The 19728-nt window shown below is 36.1% G+C and overlaps 1 long non-coding RNA gene across 1 annotated transcript in view; it reads right to left on the bottom strand.

Annotated features, from left to right (window-relative positions):
• The window catches only part of LOC112659718 (uncharacterized), a 247427-nt gene extending 245626 nt beyond the window's left edge, over window positions 1-1801 (bottom strand). Inside the window, exon 1 of the long non-coding RNA XR_007413889.1 lies at window positions 1655-1801. This is a non-coding gene — a long non-coding RNA (uncharacterized LOC112659718). The remainder of the gene's footprint in view (window positions 1-1654) is intronic.
• Between the last annotated feature and the right edge of the window lie 17927 nt (window positions 1802-19728).

Below are 19728 nucleotides of genomic sequence, written 5' to 3'. Positions count from 1 at the left end.
CTGGCTAGAATCTCATCCACATCCGCATCCCCTCCAAATCTACTAAGAGTTTCATGTACCAGGCGAGGGAATCTCAGGAACCTGGCTCCACTGAGTTTAAGCAGAGCTTAAATGGTTCAAGTTGATGCTGTAATTAACTTGACTTCACAAATCCCTAGAACCTTGGTATAATACAGGTTGTGAAAAAAAGATTACAATCTGGACATGAATGGGTCACTATTTTAGAAATGATGATGGGCTAATATAGATACAGATAGATCAATTCCAGTTTTTCATTAGCTATGCCTGGTGACCAGACATCTACAAATGGATAGATGTAGTTCAGTTCATGTACTAGGCAAGGGAATCTCAGGAACAAGAAACTCTTAAAAGTCAGCCATTGGTGGAGGCTCAAAGGCAGTGGAAGAAGTGAGAATGGAGTCAGAGAAACCAGGGTGGGAAAATCCTGTAGACACAGTGGGAACCATGCAGGAGGACCCACTGAGAAAGCATATGTTTGAATGACTATCACAATGAGGGCACTGATGGCAGTCAACTGGTTTTACCCAGGGCGAGAGCATGAGAAGAAGTCCTAAAGCCAAGATAAGTACCAGTTGTGTTTTTCACCCCAATCTTTTCTCCTTGTTCCCAGATTGAACTAATAAAATGCAGTCTATCCCATGTTTTTTTTTTGCAAGACCTGAAGTCTTAACCAAAGTTTTAAACTGAACTATACCAGCATTTTCAGTGGAAAATAACCACAGAGTAGTCAAAACTATCTCAAGCATTAGGGAGATGGAAAGATTTGGCTTATATGGATGGGAATACAAAATGGAGAAAAATTAAACCTTGAATTTGGACTCAGGAACCTTCCACTTCTACAGGACACAATGTAGGACTATTGAATCCTCAGTATAAAAACCAGTGAAGTGGGTACAGTTGGAGAGTGACATTCAGAGACATAGAAGATTTTGACAGATTCACAATTAGTACATACCATAATGTCAACCTTAAAACACACACACAAACACAAAATGAATTGAAGGATTTATACCTTAGGTCACAATGTTTAACAATGGGAGGGTAGAGTAGGAAGAAGGAGTTAGAGTCGACTTTTTTCTGCTTCTTTCAATTCATTGTTTTACAAGTAGCTTAATGTGATCTTGAATGACTTCATAATTATGAAAACTAGGAGACTTGGGGGGAAAATCATTCTGTTAGTCTGCCACACATTTCGTACATATTGTGTAGGAGCTTGACTTATTTATTCAGCTTCTCTTGACATTACTCAAAGAAGCCCAAAGTTTTCAAACTTAGATGTTTGTAGAACACATAACTTAATCCAGTAAGAAGATTTTAAAAGGCAGCTGAGTGATTTTCAGTTGTCTGAGCTTCTAACTTTTTTCCACCTCTTAAAATACAGTGCCATTTCAGAACATTTCCCTGATGCCAAGTTCTCATTACATGTGTTTATTTCAGTTAGTAATGAAGAATGTTCAGAAATAATCTTACTGTATGTATAGAGTTCTAGGGGAATCCAACAAAGTGTCAACCCTATCAGCAGCTTTTTCTAAAGTTACAAAGCATGAAGGCCAAACTTAGAAAATTGCTAATGTTCCACAATAGAAGTGCAAGCCTGAAGCTCAGACACAGAATTAATACAGAATCTACTCACACACGTCACAACCACCCAGCAAAGCCACTGGGGCCTCTGGCAGCTGTCTGGAAGCCAATGAAAGATGATTAGAAGTCACAAAGCAATGGGAGGCACCGAGAGTCCTCTTGTTCTCATGCCACATTCCTTCCCAGTGGCTTTCAGATTCATCTCCCCCACATTGTATTTTTGGTAATGGTCTCTCTGTGTATAATACCCCTTTGAGGTCACAAAAGCAATAGAGTAATAACCATTTGGGCAATTGTCTTATTACAAATTCCCCCATGTAATTCTGCCAACAGACAGTCTGGAACATCTGGCAAAATCATCTTAATTAGGACTCTAACCTGCAGAATATACCTCAGAAAGGAACAGGGTCTTGAGGTCCCTGAGCATTCAGATAGTGCCAGGGAAAGGAGAGCTCATCTCATGGGCTTCTATTTTCAGGGCATTTCATTCAACTGTGCCTTGGTTTCCCCATTTGTAAAATGAGAAAACAAAGAGAAGCATCCACCTGAGAGAAATGCAGAAGGATCAGTGCAGTATTTTCCTGAGTGTTGTTCAGAGATGTGACGTCATCACGGGATTAATAGATAGAGAAGTTGCTGAAAATTTTAAGTTCTATATAATGGATATAATAGTATTATTACTATTATTATATACTGGGGCCTCCCCAATAGTGGATCTTGTATGAAACAGTAACTGGAGATGAAGTTTAAGTATGGGCCCAGAAGTGGTTTTTATCCAAACAGCAGTTGTCTGAAATATGACTCTTTGGGGGATTTTCTCTCCATGACCCATGCTCCATTTCCCTTGACCTCTGTATAGTCTTTGCTCCTTGCAGTTTTATGGTTGCATTGATGACGGCATTCCAAGGGGCTTTTTTTCCTTCTCCCCTTCCTGTAAAGAATTTTCTAATTTAATTATTCTACTTTTCACCTAACCTCTGTGTTTACTGATGAGAATAAATACAAATGCTAGCTATAGATATGTATGGTGCTATGTTTTAAATTATCCAATATAATTTAGATCTGGGTACTAATTTTACTAATGGATAACACATCATGTATCTTCCCTTCCCTTTCTTTTAGGACTTAGCTCTTGGTAAATTTCAAATTGGAAATGTATTTGGTCAGAGTATAGCACTTACATAGAGGAAGACAGAGGGAAACCTTTGGGGAAAGAGACAAGAGAGGTAGCCTAGAGTCTGTAAGTAGAGAAAATAAGAACATTGAGGAATCTTTGTTCTATAAGACATCACGGTAAATGCTGTTTCATCCTACACATAATTAAGGGTGAGAGGGAAATGGGCTGCACTTTTGTATAGTGGAAGGTACAGGAAAATGTGAAGCAGCTTTCAAGATGGGAAGTCAGTAGTAAAATTGTTGCAAAAGGATGTGTTAAATGTGAAGTCTGTATTTTTTATTTTTTTAAGCATTAGGTATTTTTATTAGTATTACTTACTAAGTCAGCCCTCTAGTCAGAAGTTATCAGAACAAATGTGTAATTCAATTTAATAAATATGCGAGGATCCACTTACTTGGTGTAAGGCATCTCATCATTTGCTATAGAGGCAAGGGTTCTTGAACTTCTGAATGTACCAGAATTGCTTGGGAGATTTGTTTAAAATGCTGATTCTGCAATTTTTAAATAAGCCTCTCAGATGTTTCTTTTTTAAAATATTTTTTATTTAAATTTCATTTGTCAACATATAGTATAACACCTAGTGCTCATCCCATCAAGTGCCCTCCTCAGTGTCTGTCACCCAGTGACCCCATCCCCCCATCCTCCTCCTCTTCTGAAACCGAATGGGGAAAAATTTGCGTAGTCTGTATTTTTTAGGCGCTAAGCTCTAGTACTGTTTCCCAAATAATAAAAACAAATACTCATATATCTTACACCCTTTCAACAGTTCAGTAGTCTGTCATAAGAAGGACAAAAGAAAAGCTGGTTGACCTGGCATGATGATAACTTTTTCTACATGATTAAAGAAACAAATACCCACTAAACATAAAACATTTCTCAGAACAGCTGGGTAACTTTATAGCCCTCTGTAACTCACATCTTTTAACATGAAGACTTAGTGTCTGAAGGCTTATAAAAAACGATAAATGGGCAAAATACATGGTCTCGATAAATAGTCAACATGGTCTCATCTTGTAGCAAATCAGACTGTCCATCCATAAAGACTTTATGATCCATGGGAACAATTTGGGTTCATCCAGGCTCTCATATTTTAGCTAAGAGCAACTAACTGAAACCTCTAAGACTCTCTAATATTCTGGCTCTGAAACTTTTAAGCTTCAGTTCAAGCCCATGTAGTATTTTAAACTTAAATTGAAAGCTTCAGTTACTCTCTGTTGACTATTTTCACCCTGTCAATACCGTCTGATTTCTTGAATTTTTTTTCTAACAGTCTTTTCACCAGCAAAATATACCCCATTAAAGATTTTCCTTTTTATTCTTCTCCTGTGAACATAATCCCAACTGGGGTCATATCAGATTTCCCTATGATGATTTCTCAAGTTTGTAACTCATTCCTACTCTGCTTTACAATTATATGCTTCCCTCACAAATGCTTTCTTTCCTCTGTAGGACAGGCTGGTCAGCAGAGAGTCTACTTATAAAGGGGGACACTTCAAGCCCATAATGAAGAAATTAAGTCCACTAACAGCCCAAAGTTTCTCTACTTTTTTTTTTTTTTCAACACTGAAAAGCCCAGGAGAAGGGGGACAAAAAAGACTCGCCATCTGACACAAAACTCCATCACCAAGCAAGATAGAAGTATCTAAGGCAAAAGATGGCTTAGAGTTTAGTTTGAAAAGGATTATCCGGGCAGCCGGGGGTGTTCAGTGGTTTAGTGTCACCTTCAGCCCAGGGCGTGATCTTGGAGACCTGGGATGGAGTCCCACATCGGGCTCCCTGCATGGAGCCTGCTTCTCCCTCTGCCTGTGTCTCTGCCTCTCATTCTCTCTCTCTCTCTCTCTCAATAAATAAATAAACTCTAAAAGAAAAGGATTATCTGGTTCTTCTATAAAGGGCTAGTTTTTAACGTGTATCTGAAAAATAAGATGCTGAGGAAAGAGGGAAGTGAGTGATGACAGAGTTACTGCCTGGACATCGGAAAGTATGGGGATGGGAATTCAAGGGCCAAAATACGTCAGGACCACCCACCACTCACTGTCATCCACCAAGAATAAAGCAGCCTCTGAGGACACAAAATCCAAGATGACTAGGAGCCAAGAAGAGAAGTCTGTTGGGATAACCCAGACATGAACTTGAAGGAGATAAAAGGAGAGCTGGGACAGCTCCATTCAATCAGTTCAATAAAAAAGTTAAAAACAGAACTACCCTACAATCCAGCAATTACACTACTAGGTATTTACCCCAAAAATATAAAAACACTAATTCAAGGGGATACATGCTCCCCAATGTTTATAGTATCATTATCTATGATAGCCAAATTCTGGAAACAGCCCAAGTGTCCTTCATGGACTAATGAATAGATAAAGATGTGGGATGTGTACATACACACACACTGGAATATTACTCAGCCATAAAAAAGAATGAATTCTTGCCATTTGCAAAGACATGGATGAAACTAGAGAGTATGATGTTAAGCAAGATACATCAGTTAGAGACAGACAAAAACTATATGATTTCACTACTGTGTGGAATTTAAGAAACAAACAAACAACAACAAAAAAAAAACACTCATATTGGGGAGTGGGGCAGAGAAGAAAACCAAGAAACAGATTCTTAATTCTAGAGAACAAACTGTAAGCCACCAGGCAGAGGATGGGAGAAAGAGGTGATGGGGATAAGGAGGATACTTGTCATGGTGAGCACTAGGTGTTGTATAAAGTGATGAATCACTAAATTCTACTCCTGAAACTACTATTATACTGTATGTTAACTGACTGGAATACAATCTTTTAAAAAATCCACTCAATAACTACCACCCTAAAGAATGATGGCAACAGAAAGCATCTTCAAGGTCAGGTTTCCTAATGAGTTTTTTTAATAACCACTTTCCTACAAACATAGACAGATCTTCTGGATAAAATGTGGCCTCTGACTGGTTAGCTGGTTAGTGCCACCTAATTGTGTCAACTGAAAGAGAAAACCAAAGTAGATCAGGGAAAAGATGTCAAGAATAACCTAAATGAGAAAATCAAGTAAGAAGAAAGACTGGAAGTAAAGGAAATAGCAAAGAAAAAAAGAGACAAAAGAGAAATAAGAATGAAGGATGTACTGTATAGAACAAAATTCAAATGGAACAAAAATGGGGGAAAAAGTGAAAAAACAAAGTCTATTCCTAAAATTAAGAATAAATGTCATCTTTGGTCAATTGCAGTGATAATCCAATTTAACCTAGTCTCAAATATTTAATGAAAAAGAGTATCTACAACAATTTCTCCTATTTTCCCTACTCCCATTATTAGTTCATAGTCTGCAGTGCTAGCGGTTGAGTAGTTTCACAATTTTTATCTCTGTGGCTTTAGTTTCCTAAGGAGAAGCACAGTGGAAATCCAAGTTTCTTTTACACATAGTTATATGTGTAAAGAAAAAGCATGCATTTCTCTCAAGAAGAACTCCAGATGTTTTTGAAAGGGAGGTTGGTGGGTTTTCTTTCTCAAAAATAATGAAGCGCTAACATGTTGGTGTCACTTTCCTTAAGCTTTGCAGTTGTATGTGGCTCCTTTGGCACATGGTTGTATGGTGGTGGTCATCATCACCAATGGTGGTCATTGTCACCAAAATTAGCATGAGCATGTCTAAGCTTAAGGCATCGGAGATGTATCTTGTGATCTAAAATGTAAGTGACTGACTTCTATCAACTATCCACTTCCCAGACTTTAACATCTATCAGTTGAATACATGACTCAAACTTATCCAATTCTAATAATCCCTGAGCTGCCTTGTGAAAGCTCAGACTCTTGGTTTCATTCAAGGATTAATAATTCTGAATCTAGAATGAAGAAAAATTCAGTTTCTCAACAAAAGGTTCCAGGTGATTCTAAATTGAGGCACTTTTAAGAACCATTGCAATAAGGAGCAGTCCTTAGAGTATAAATCAGGTCTGATTTTGTTTTTCCATTTTGAGTGAACTATGACAAAAAATAAATATCATACCATGGGAACCATTTCAAAAGACTTATAAAACTTTCACTAAAGACTCTTTTAAAAATTATGTATCAAAGTGTCATTTGATCGCCTTCAAAAAATCTCAATAGGAGCCAAATAGCATCCCATGGGAATAAGTAGTCTCAATAAAAAAAAAAAAAATGTGCAATGCTGATTGCTTATTAATCCAACCAAGAGCCAAATGTTCATTCCAGCCACCTGTGAACAATCCGTGTTTGACATGTGACATGGAAAGTGGTCATTTGTTTTAGACTCCATGGCTAGCACCTATATAGATTTATGGTGATAGAGATAGAAATTCATTTCCTTAGTTTTTAGTCCAATAGAAGTTAAATTCTCAATTTATTACTTTATGACCTTTGCCAAAGGAACTAGTTGAATGCAATAAACAGAAAATTCTTTCTTTGGGGGATTCAATATGCAGCCACAGAAGATGAAGGACTTTAAGAAACAAGAAGTGTTTTCAATGTGATGTCTCACATGGCCTGAGAAAATAAAAAAATAAAATCTTAGATAATCTACGAATTGATTACAGTGTTTTCTAAACTCTTCTCAAGCTAACAGCTACTCTCTAAAGCTTTTTAGATTGGCACAGTAAGAACTAATTGGCTTAATTCCTTTTAAAGTTCATCACCTATAATTAATGGACTAACAGACTGGGAGCGTGAAGATTTTCAGGTCTCCAAGTGTGTAATCCTTGGATTTTAAATGTACTTGACCTCTGATCTGACCTCTATCCTCTCCTTCCCTTTAAACATCATATTCATGAAGAAATAGAGGATAATTTATTACTTGTTGTATTGATTTGCTCTGAATCACAGTAAATAGTTGAAATGTTATATCCTTAGTTATGTTTAGCCTCTTCCTTTATCTTAGGTTTTACTAATTCTTACATAGCACTAATTTCATGCTCTTCAACAAAACATCCTCATCATCATTTTGCTATGATCCTTTAGGTCAGCTAAGATTGACTTGGGCCTTCCCTATTAACATCCTCCCCAAAATTACCTGCTACATGAGACTCCAACCTAGACACTAGAAGAAAGTCCTAGAGAAAAAGATTTCTGTTTAGTTTTACAATATAAATAATCTTATTTTACTAGGGTATAAAATCTAGAGCTAAGTAGCAATTTTTAGAATATCACAATAGTCTGAACTATTATATAATATGTTAATATTCCATTAATATTAGTATCTACCTATAGTGATATTCATGTAAACTAGTTTTGGATTTCTATTATAAAAACAAAATATGCAATTTAAATAAGGAATTAATATAAAAATGATCATTTATTAAACACATGCTATGTGTCAAAACAACACTCTACAACTTCAAGTGAGTGATCTCACTTTGTGCTCTTTTTATAGATGGAATACTCACTTCGAGTAGTTAAGTCATTTGCCTATCATGCTAGGTAGTAAAATATAAACTCAGGTCTAACAACAAAGCTCACCTTCTCAAATAGTACACAAGCTCCTGTTTTCCTTAACTGTGAATGGTCCTGTGAAACATGTGAATCCATTACTGGACTAGAATGATCTTTCTCAAGAATGACTGCTGTATTCTCCATTTGTGGAAAAAGGGAAAAAAGATTGTCTTGTAGTCAGAAGGTCTACCTTATTTGGACACTGCTATTTACACTTTTTTATGATCTAAAAAGTCATTTGAGGCCTCTCAGGTTTAGTTTCATTCTTTTATAAGGTCATGAGGATGGGCAGGCTGGTATTTTCTCACCTGAACTGGCTGATCCATCCAGAGGACTGTCCACCCAAAAGTACCCAAAGGCAAACTCAACTATTACAACCACCATTACCCAACATCAAATACACTTCAGAACAAACTTACCTTCTGATTTCATATTTTACAGAAAAGGAGACAGATCTGAGTATATTATCCCCTGGAATGTGAGCTGTTGTCATGGCAAAGGATGATGTCTGATGACCAGGAAAACTATTGCACAAGGAATTTTCACAAGACGAAACCATCTTAAACATTTGCTAAGATTTAAGAATATTGGTTTTGTGTAGTCTTAGAATGCAAAACAAAAATAGATACAATTTTCATAGATTGTTGGGAATAAGAATGAAATAATTTTCATGGTATTTGGCTCAGATCTATTGACATTTGTCTGTTGATACCATCCAACTAAGTTGGTGTTTATTATAAAATTGTGGGGTGATTATAGCTATACAAAATTTAGTTGGCCTAACCCTTCGACCTTAAAACATATCCTCAATTTACAACAAATATGTACATTCTGATCTGACATTCAATGTACCTTGAAAATCTGGCTAGCTGGCTGAATTTGCCAGCAGAATTGTCTCCAAAAGAAGATTGTCATTATTTGTCAAAACCATTAAGTTAGATCATCTATTATGTCCCCAAAACACCAATTTTTCAGATTTTTACATAAAAGAAAATGTCTGCTTTGGCTTCTCTATGAGAAGACACCAGTCAATATGATTAGATGCTCAGAAAATACAAATAAGGCAAAACAATCTTCAATTTCAAAATTCTAAAAGTTTCCAGATCACTCTTACATGTTACCAGGAGGAATGTAAGTCTGTAAACTCTTTTTTAAAAAACAATTCAGTCTGTGCTAGGAGCCTTGAAAAAATGTTAATTCCCTTTGATCCCATAATGCCACTACTCAGAAGACAGCCTAAGAAAATAATCTCTAAGATACAAAAGAAAGGGGGTATGGAAAGAAGCTGAGAGGTCAAGAGACATGGGGAGGAAATGCTTTCATTTCCTTCATACTGTAAGGTGCAAAGGATGGTGTGGGGTTTTTGCATTATTAAAAAAGTAATTTATGACATAAAAAAATCCACTGATAAAAGCTCAAAATTCATAGGGGTATAATAGCTATATGACCCATGGCACAGGCACTGGAAAGATTTAACAGGCAGTCAGTAAAAATGTCTCTATAAAAAGTATATAACCAAGTAGAAAAGTATTCGCAACAAAGTTGAATTTTAAAAACCAGTAATCAAATAAAATGTAAAGAATATATGCAAAAAAATCAACTGGAAAAGTGTTTGCTAGCACTCATTATCCTTGTTGAGTAGCTGGTATGATTTTTTCCCTCTTTCTCCCAAATTTCCAAATATCCCAAAACAATGATGTATTCCTCTAAAAAAAAAAATCCTTTAACATTTGGTTTTTTTATATGCTAGCAATTTTCTGAATTCTGAATGTATGCTATCCAGTTACATCATCTTTTCAGGGTTAAGGGAAAAAAACAGATTATTTTTTCTCCCTAATTCTGAAATTTAGATGACCTTTAAAATAATGAAGTTTATATCTTCATCTAAGGATAATATGTCTTCAGTAAAGAACAGATGGAAGTACAGAAAAGTAGCAGAAAGACAAAGCAAAAGAAAATTGATAGTACCATCAGTGAAAGACAACTCTCACTAATAATGTATCTGTTTTTTCTGTGCATTTTTCCTCTTTTATTATATAATTATAATCATACCATAGGTATAATTTCACTTTTATGTGTTTTTCTCTATGAAATCCTTTTTTTTTTTCTTTATAGGGAGCATCACATATTTTTTTAATGGAAGTGTATTTGACATACACTACCTGATGGGTTTCATAGTAAAAACCACCACTTTTAAAGAGATCTAAATTCAGGCAAACAATAGATACATAATCCAAATTTACCACAGTTCCTGAAACTGAAATATACTAATAAAAAGAGAACTTGAATCATACCGAATCCAGTTCAAGTTGCTCTCTGAAAATATGACATTTCTAATTAAGAGGTTAGTATTTGTGTAGAACATGTTTTGACACAGGATGGAGTATTACACATCTTTAAGTATCAACTAATTCATAAGAAACCAAACAATTATACCGCATGAGTGCTAGAATGTTTCTGCTTTCTATGAAGCCTGGTTGGACAGCGTCGGGCCTGGGCATTTTTCTTGTTTTCACTTTAACTCATGTTTGTGAATATGGACATGAAACCACGTTGTATAAGTAAACAGAGGGAGAGAGAAAAGGAGGAGGAGAACAAATTAGCTATCTAAACAGTGCCACAGAACAAATTTCAGTTGTCTGAATGAGAATTGAATGAATGGTCTCAAGGTTTGTTGGGTATAGTGATCACCCAGGAGAGTGGTTAGAATGAAGACTTCTGGGCCTTGTCACCAAAAATTAATGCTCAGTCTTGGGGGGGTGCTTTTTTTGAGTACTAAGGTTAATATTCAAGACAGTAGTTGGTACTTAGACAAGTTTGTGAGAAACACCCACTTGGGTGATCATTTCCTATTTTGAAAAATGTACTTTCAATGGCTCTCAAGCATGTTTAAGAGGGGTCTGACCAGTCTCATCAGAACATGTGGAATGAAAATTAAGGAAGAAGAAAATATCTAAACAAAACTGTAAACCATAATCATATAAGGGTGGACAAGTCTAGAAATACTCATGAGAATGCAAGATGGAGACCCAGAAACACTTGTTATAGCATCACATACTTGCCTTCATGCTTATCAGAGAGGGTAGTAAGCCCAGGAAATACAGTTTTGTTATTAATAATAATACCCCATATGTACCATTCAGATATGTTTTGAGTGGTCTGGGGCTTATCATTAGAATATCGTTTCAGAAATGTGTACTTTATACATACAATAAATACCTAATGGAAAAGATAAAGCACTGATATTGTTTATCATATAAATATCTCTATCTATGAGTCTTTATCATAGAAAGCTGGGTGGGTGGGTACAGAGAAAAAGAGGGGGAGAAAGACAGAAAGAGATGGAGCCACAGATAAAAAGAGAGAGCTTGTATGCAAAAATCAATGAAAAAAGAAGTAATGTGTTCAGGAAAATATATCTGACCAAATTAGACTTGAGGTATGCTAAAAGCTTGAATAAAGCAACCAACATATACAAAACTGAAAATTTCATTCAAAACTCTACCTCTTACAGTTTTAATCATAGTTACCTACATTGGCATTGACTGCACTAAGAGTAAGGAGTAATTATGAAGAAGATATTTTCATAGTTTATTAAATATAATTTTGGTTACATTATTTAAATGTTAATGGATTAGCTTCATTGCTTCTATAATAAAAAAAAAAAGCAAAAACAACCCTAGCAATCCTGTCTTATGGTAATACAGATAAGAGCACATCCATCACTTCTGATCCCTCATTCCTAAATAAAAATACCCAATAAACATTGTTATTTTCCCCTGTTTCAATTATATCACTTTATATAATTTTCATTCATTACATGTTATTACATTATTTAAACATTTTCATAAATATTTTAATGTTTGCATAACATTCTATCATGCATGTATGTTCAATATGTAACCTATCTTCCCTCTTTTTGAGATTTCATCAATTATTAAATTTCTTTTCTAACAATGTGCTATTTTACAAAGTGGTGAAATCACCAGGGCAACTTGTACTGTTGTTCTAGCTAAACTGAAAAAAGATATAACGCAGAAAAAATTTTAAAAGTGACTCCAATAGCTTAGAAATCAAAACTATGCTGAGAAACTCTAGGTACAACCTGAATTTTGTTAAAATTGTATGAAAGTTAACGTTAAAAGAAATAAATGATTAATGGAATCCCATTTCTAAAAATCCAGCAAGGCATCATTACTTAGTAGGGACAGAAAGTTGAATAAAATAAAAATAAAATAACATTAATATAATCACAATTATCTATCAAAAGGTGGGTTTGACAACACAGCAAACCTTCTATAAAACTCTGGTGTTCCTGTTTTGTTTGGTTTGGCTTAGTATGACAGATGATAATCATGATAGGACCCCACGAAAGATAAATACCAGAGAAGCACAAATACTGTCATGAAACTCAAAGGCAAATAAAAAGACAAAAATGCTTTTTTTCTTAAACTAAAGTTAGAGATAACTATCAGAGAGATTTTCTCCTATGTTAAGAGCCTCAATCTAAGAAGAGGGAAGGATTTGGCCCACTGCTTAGGGTAAATGGTTAAATACTAACAGGAAACAGAATTTCTTTTTTACAAGTGGTCCATCAAAGAGAATAATTTGTACTTCAAAGTGTAGAACACACATGGTTAAAAGGAAATTGGAACCAAAGATAAGGTAAATGATAGTAGATAAACACTCAACTGTTTAATGAAACTGACTCTCTAGGCCCATACAGATTACTTCCTAGCATATAGAAAAACTTGGAAGATGTGTTTGGCTGTTCTACTCTTGATTATCTTTGAGGAATCCTGGGAGAGAGCTTCCATGAGCAAATGTTCCCTGATTCAAAGGGTATTTTTTAGACCCACTGATTTGCTTAATAAGGAATCCTTACCAAGTTCCAGAATTATTTCTGAGCAGTTAGAAAAGAAAATAGTCAGCATAGAGGATTGAACAAGCCATACTATGACTAAGGAATGAAATTTTAAAACTACAATTACTGCTCTAGCAAGGCAAAGCGGTATACACTGGGCAATGTACTTCCAAACAAGAATCTGACAATATTTCCAACAATACTCTTCTTTACAGGATGAGGAAACATTGCTGACATGAAATTAGAGTTACTCATAGCTTAACCTTACTCAAGAAGTCAATATAGAGCAAAAATTCTACTGATGTGCCATGTCATTCTACTGACCATATCTTGATCCGCATTCCTATTCAATAGCATCAAAAAACACTTGGAAACTAAGCTTATTGAATTGATGGATGACAAAACTGTTGGTGGGATGCCTGATTCAAGCACAGAAGACTAATCCATGGGATAATCAAGCTGGAATCATGAAACTATGTTTTTTAAAGGAAACTAGATGTAACTAGAATCTTGTACCAGGTTTATAAAATTATTTGCCCAATTAACAGAAAAAAGACAGGAAATGTAGTTTAAAGTCCATTAGAGTAAAAAAAATACATAAGAAAATTCATGAACTATTACTTTGCAATCTTGACAAATGAACAAAATAAAAGGAAACTCATTTTACCATCTGCACCATCCGAGAGCTCTCCAGGACAGCTTCGCCAGCCTAAAATTTTATCTTTTTAAAGATTTATTTATCTGAGAGACAGAGTGTGCACATGCAAGCACAAACTAAGGGAGGGGCAGAGCAAGTGAGAGAGAGAGAGAGAGAGAGAGACAAAGAGACAGAGAGACAGAGAGAATGAGAGAGAATCCTCAAGCAGACTCTTTGGTGAGTGCAGAGCCCAAAGCAAGAATGGATCTCACAACCCTAAGATCATGACCTGAGCCAAAATCAAGAATCAGACACTTAACCAAATGAGCCACCCAGGCATACCAAAAAAGCTGTTATTTTTATTCTTAGTTTATACCTGTATTAGTTTCTCAGCAGGATCAGAAGTTATAAGGGAGAGAGGTATGATCAAACTCAAAGAAATGGTTGATATACCTGATTATGTTTTTTTTCCCCTCTTTTTATTCTCATTTTATAAATGAGAGAACAGAGGCTTATGAGACTTGACTGACTTACCAAAGCCAGCCCATAAGTCAAGGTAAAATTTGAGCCTGGAACTGATTGGCTTCAAATCCCTTGCCATTAACCACACTTCTCCACCTTCTGGAGGCAGGAGGTTAGGGTACTTCCCACAATGGGCGGAATTCTTTTTAAGAGGAGTATGGACCAACTAATGTGTGCTTGAGGAAGTGAATGGGGAGGGGTGAGGCCAGGGTGATGGGATTTTTAGACTATGCAATATGAGGAATGGCAAAATGAAATTTGAAAGGATTACAATGAATAGAGAAGACAGAGAAAGGACAAGTAAGTACACTATTGTCCATCATTTCAAAGGATGCAAAGTGGAAGAGAGATTGGATGTATTCAATTTGTAAGCAGAAAGCTGATCTCTGCTGGGGGAATGAATTTTAAAAAAATGTGGAAAACTAGTTTTCATTAATCTGTAAACAAAAATTTTTATTAAAACTATTCAAAATTGCTCCTGGCTTTTCTGAATTCCATCTCAAACAGTGGCTGGACTGTCAATTTTCAGGAATCTATAGAAGAAATAGCTGACCAGGATTTATTCACTTGTTTAGTATAGATGAATTGAGCATCTACTATGAGACAGGCGTTCTTCAACGTGCTGAGAATGCCACCCTGGGAGAGAGGCAAGGAATCTATTTATAAAATAAATTTTAACCCTAAAAAACACAGTGTTGAATAAGAGGCAGGACCCTTCTCTCAAAGTTCCATTCCTCTACCCCTCTCCTTCACTTTCATGCAAATGCTCTCTCTTGCTCTCTAAAAATAATAATAATAATAATAATAATAATAATAATAATAATAATAATAATAAAACTTAACCAGACTTTGAAATGCAACAAGTTTCTGAAAGCTGGGTGGTGGAGATTTGGGACTGACTTCATAGAGCTCTTGTGTATAGATTATTTACCTCTTCACACATCTCATGTCCCCTTCAACCTATATCCCAAAGCCTGGGTGGCAAATTTATCAGAAAAGACCTCCCTACACCAAATTTTCTATGCCTCACTCACTCTCATTGCTCCCATCTCTATAAAACTACCTAAAATTCTATCACCTAGGAGTTTTTAGGGATCAAACTTTGCCTATTATTAAGAATATACTATGACAGGATGTATATACCATGTTCTGCAAAGTCAAACTCAAAAGTCTTCACTAGCTCAGTGCTTTATGAAATACATGAAAATGAGATATAGGGCAGGTTGTTGGCTTTTTGGAGGAGACGTGGGGGAGGCTTGTAGAAGACAAGAATTGGCTTGGCAGAGTCAATTCTCCAAGAAAATTGACTCTGAGTAAAACTGCATTAGACTTCTATATGAGTTTTGTGAGGAGCTTGGGTGACATGGAGCCACAAAAAGGAAGGATGTTTAGAAAAGGTATACGTATATCAAAGTGTAACTTGTTCAACATCCTAATTATTCTTTGACATTTGGCCAGGTTACCATACCCTTGTCCCACAGAGAAAATAATCACTACAAAATTCTTATCATACAGCACTGATAATAGATATGAAATATTCAAATTTGAATTTGAATGGGTATGTAAAAATTAAGACAAATGTATAATAAATCATGTATCTTTAAAAGGTCAGAAAAAAATTATCCTGTAAGCTACCTCATTAATTTACAAATCATGATTTGTGGGTAAGAAGAGGGAGAGAATATGAGTGAGGTTCTTGCTTCCTTTAGTTTTGAATCAATGTGTTCTTTGAATCATTACTTTTAAAATAAATGAGAGAGAAGAACAGATGAATCAACAGAAGAGTTTCGTTTTTGTTTTTGGGAGGGGGGAAGAGAGGGAAACCCTTGGAAGGGGGGATACTGAATATAAAGTGAAAAGCAGTAGAGCCTCCATGGTGGCGGTGGGGGGAGGGGACATGTACCCAGAAACTAGTCTAGAGCTGTTTAACAAATTGTATGTGAGAATCAGGGGTGGCTTCATGATTCTGGCAACTTTCTCTGTAGCATTCCAAACTCCTCCCTGAGTATCTGTGTTTTCTTCCCATCCTGCACTTCCATTAATCTGCTTTGAGACCTCCTTTCCTGAGCAAAAGAATATGGACTCCTTTGAGCTCAGGCAAGAGAAATCATCAACACAGATGAAAGTTTTTAAGTTAGATTACAAAATAATTAACTTTGACAAATGTCAGTGAGGTGAGGGTGAGTTTTGGGAGTAGAGCCCAGGATTCCCAGCGGGGCTGTTGACATTTATAACATAGGAAGCCTGTGAATATTATTACCTTTGTAAAAGATATTCGGAAATGAGTGCAAAGATCTGATTCCCAATTCTATAATTCTATGCTAGTTTGATAAGCATATTTGTAAGTGATTTTCCAGCTTCCTCAGACTCATTTCTTAAAACTAATTGCCATGTTCTCAACTTAAATATACAAGTTCATTTTCTTCCAAACTGAGGAAGAAATATGTATAAAGCTATCATTCCATCCCCAGGCATTAAAAGTTTTGAAATAACATTCTAGGCCTGAGACAGGGGTGCTCCTGCCGATGGGGTAACACATGGCAACTTTGAGATCTTTCATGTCCCTAAAAAAGCTCTGCTTGACCAGAAACTTGGTATAAGTAGTCAGCCAATCTCCCAACACCAGCCAACTATGGGCCTTCTCACCCCCCAATAAGCTGACTACATGGCCCCCACCAATCAGATAATTTCTATTCATCCTTTCGTTACGTTTTCCTCTATCTTCTAAGACTCTTGCCTTCTGGCCCATCTCACAGGTCTCCAAAAGGAGATTGCCCACTTCATTCATTGTCAAATCCAGTTTGTTTGTGTCACCTAAATTGTCTTCCTTGGTCCTTTTATTAACAAAAACTTTGGGAGACAAGTTGCTGAATTTTGTCTATAATCCTTACCACATTGCTGTATTTTACATACTGAAAGTAATATTATATGGTGTTTCTGTTTCTTTTGTACAGTATTAGTGTGGCAATTTTTGGTGCTAGTCTCATTTTCCCAGTCAACTGTAACAAGCAACAGTGAAAAAAATCATGGTATTTTTCTACTTTGATTTGTTAAAAAAAAAAAATTTCTCTTGACTCAGTTCAAATAGGGAAACAAACTTCTAATGGCATCCATTTACACTGTTGTTAAAGACAACTGCCAAACTTTTAACAGCATATACAGGACTACTATCTATTTAAACAAATTTAATATGCTCCAGAGAATTCCTAAAGCATTTCTGTTTGGAGACATCCAGGACTTCCACACCACATACTTATGATTTCTTGTTTTATTTTTTCCCCCTCTCAAGTTGTTTTCCCACAGCACTTTTCTATGAGGGCATCTCTGCTAACTATAAGCTTTTAGAATCTTATTTTTAACCCTTGCATCTGGACCCTCCTGCATCTATAGAACACAAATCTGTCTTATAAAACAACCCACTCTTTTCAGTTCCAAACTGGCATTTCAGACTGACCAGTTGGACAGACACTTAATTTAGTCACTGACAGTTCATTCTAGTTTCATGAGTGCAGCTGGAGGATTAGAACTTTTACAGTCATTGAGTACATTTCACTAGAGAAAGATCCACAGTCTTCAAAATGGGTTAATTTATTCCATACATCTGTAAAGTGCCATAAGCAATCTAAGAATTACCCAATCAGTACTTTGTTCTTGCTAGCTGCATAGGAAAAAAATTAGCAAGAACAAAAGGAAATAAAAAAAAAACCCTTGGGAAAATATCCACAGTGATTTATGTATGCCATATTTTTTAAAGATACTTGCACAATTTTTACTCTGGGATAATTGCTTTAAGACAAGTCAAATATGTTCTATCTGGCCAGAATTCACATAACTTCAACAGTTATTTATACTGGAACTAATCAATGGGAATACACATAGAAAAAGATAATGTTCTCATTCTCAATATCCTTGTTAGCAATCTGTAGACAACAGATAATTCTTAATGCAGTTTCTACAGAGTGCTCAGGAAGAGGAGGGTGAGGAAGGACTTAATACAATTTGGGATATGTGGGGCAGGAAGGCAGGTCAAGAAAATATCCCCTGAAATAACTCATGAACAGAGTCCTAAGAATTAATAGATTTTTTAGAAAGGTAAATTAAAGAGGTAAAGAGTATTCCAGGAAAACAAAACAAAACAGAACAACAGCTCACACAAAACACTGGGTTTTGAAACAGCATAATGACTACGGTCAACGATAAGTGACTGTATTTTTGCAATTTGGAGTTATGGACTATAGATTTCAGGCAAGCAATGGAACTCAGGACATGAGCAAGGCCTGGTAGTGAAGGGCCAAGGACATCATGGTAAGGAATCAGAACATTTATCTGCAGATTACAAGAAATTGAAGTATAACGCAACATACATTTTTGATAGACCAAATCAGTGAGAAAGACAAAGTTTAGGGGAGCAAGGCTGAAGGCAAAGATATGTAGGGAGGAAAAAAATCTTTTTCCTTTACCCATCTTAGATTTATTGGCTGGGTCCTTGCAAATCAGACAAAAGTCAAATGAACAAGAGTGACAAATTTACTAACGTATATTGCTCATACATGCACAAGTACTCAGTTATGAGTAACTCAAAAGGATCATTAGCATGTATACAACATCTTAGCTAAAAACAGAAATTTTGCAGAATACTGACAAAGCCAAATGGAAGGACTTTGAACTTTTAGGGGTATAAATTGTAGAAAGACAAATAGATGCAGAAATGATGATAGGTAAGAGCTAGTTAGAAAGTTTGTATAGGCTCTGCTAGGTGCTATCTCTTGGTTGAGAAAGGTCTAAAGTTGTCTCTTGTGATTAAATTCTGTCCTCTCCAGGTAGAGAAAGGAGAAGAGAAATCTTTACAAATTTATGTCTTGTTTTTCTTTTTTAAGATTTTATTTATTCATTCATGAAGGGGGGGGGGAGAAGGAGAAGCAGGCTCCATGCAGGGAGCCCAATGTGGGACTTGATCCCGGGTCTCCAGGATCACGCCCTGGGCCGAAGGCAGGCACCAAACCGCTGAGCCACCCAGAGATCCCCACGTCTTGCTTTTAAGCAAATAGGATGAGAGCAGAGAGCTTTTCTTATACCTGGTTCTTCTCAATTGCCTTCCGATCAGAATAACCCCTAAGCAAAAGGGATATATTTTGGAGAAGCATATTCTGTGACATCCTTCAGAGGCTAATGCAGAGGGTTCTGTAAGTAACAAGTGAAATATAATGGGATTCACATAAGGAAGAGATACTAGGGGTGAACAGAGACTGAGTCAATGCAAATTTACCAAACAAACAAACAAAAAAGATCAACATAACTGTGCTGCCTGATTCTACAGCAAACAGAAGGAGGTTTTTGGTGTGGCAGTCCCATCAACTGAGGAGAATATGAAAAACAAAAAGAAGATGCAGCCTTGAAGATCACTCTACTTTCAGACGAGAGATGCCCAAGAGCAAACTGGACTTCTCTGTATAGATCTCATGAAATGAAAGCAAGTCTACATCAGGAGTCAATTATG

This window comes from Canis lupus, chromosome 11, assembly GCF_003254725.2.
Source record: "Canis lupus dingo isolate Sandy chromosome 11, ASM325472v2, whole genome shotgun sequence".
NCBI classification, from domain to species: Eukaryota; Metazoa; Chordata; class Mammalia; order Carnivora; family Canidae; genus Canis; species Canis lupus.
Note: the sequence above shows the minus strand (reverse complement) of the source record. Positions and strands in the feature narration are given on the sequence as shown.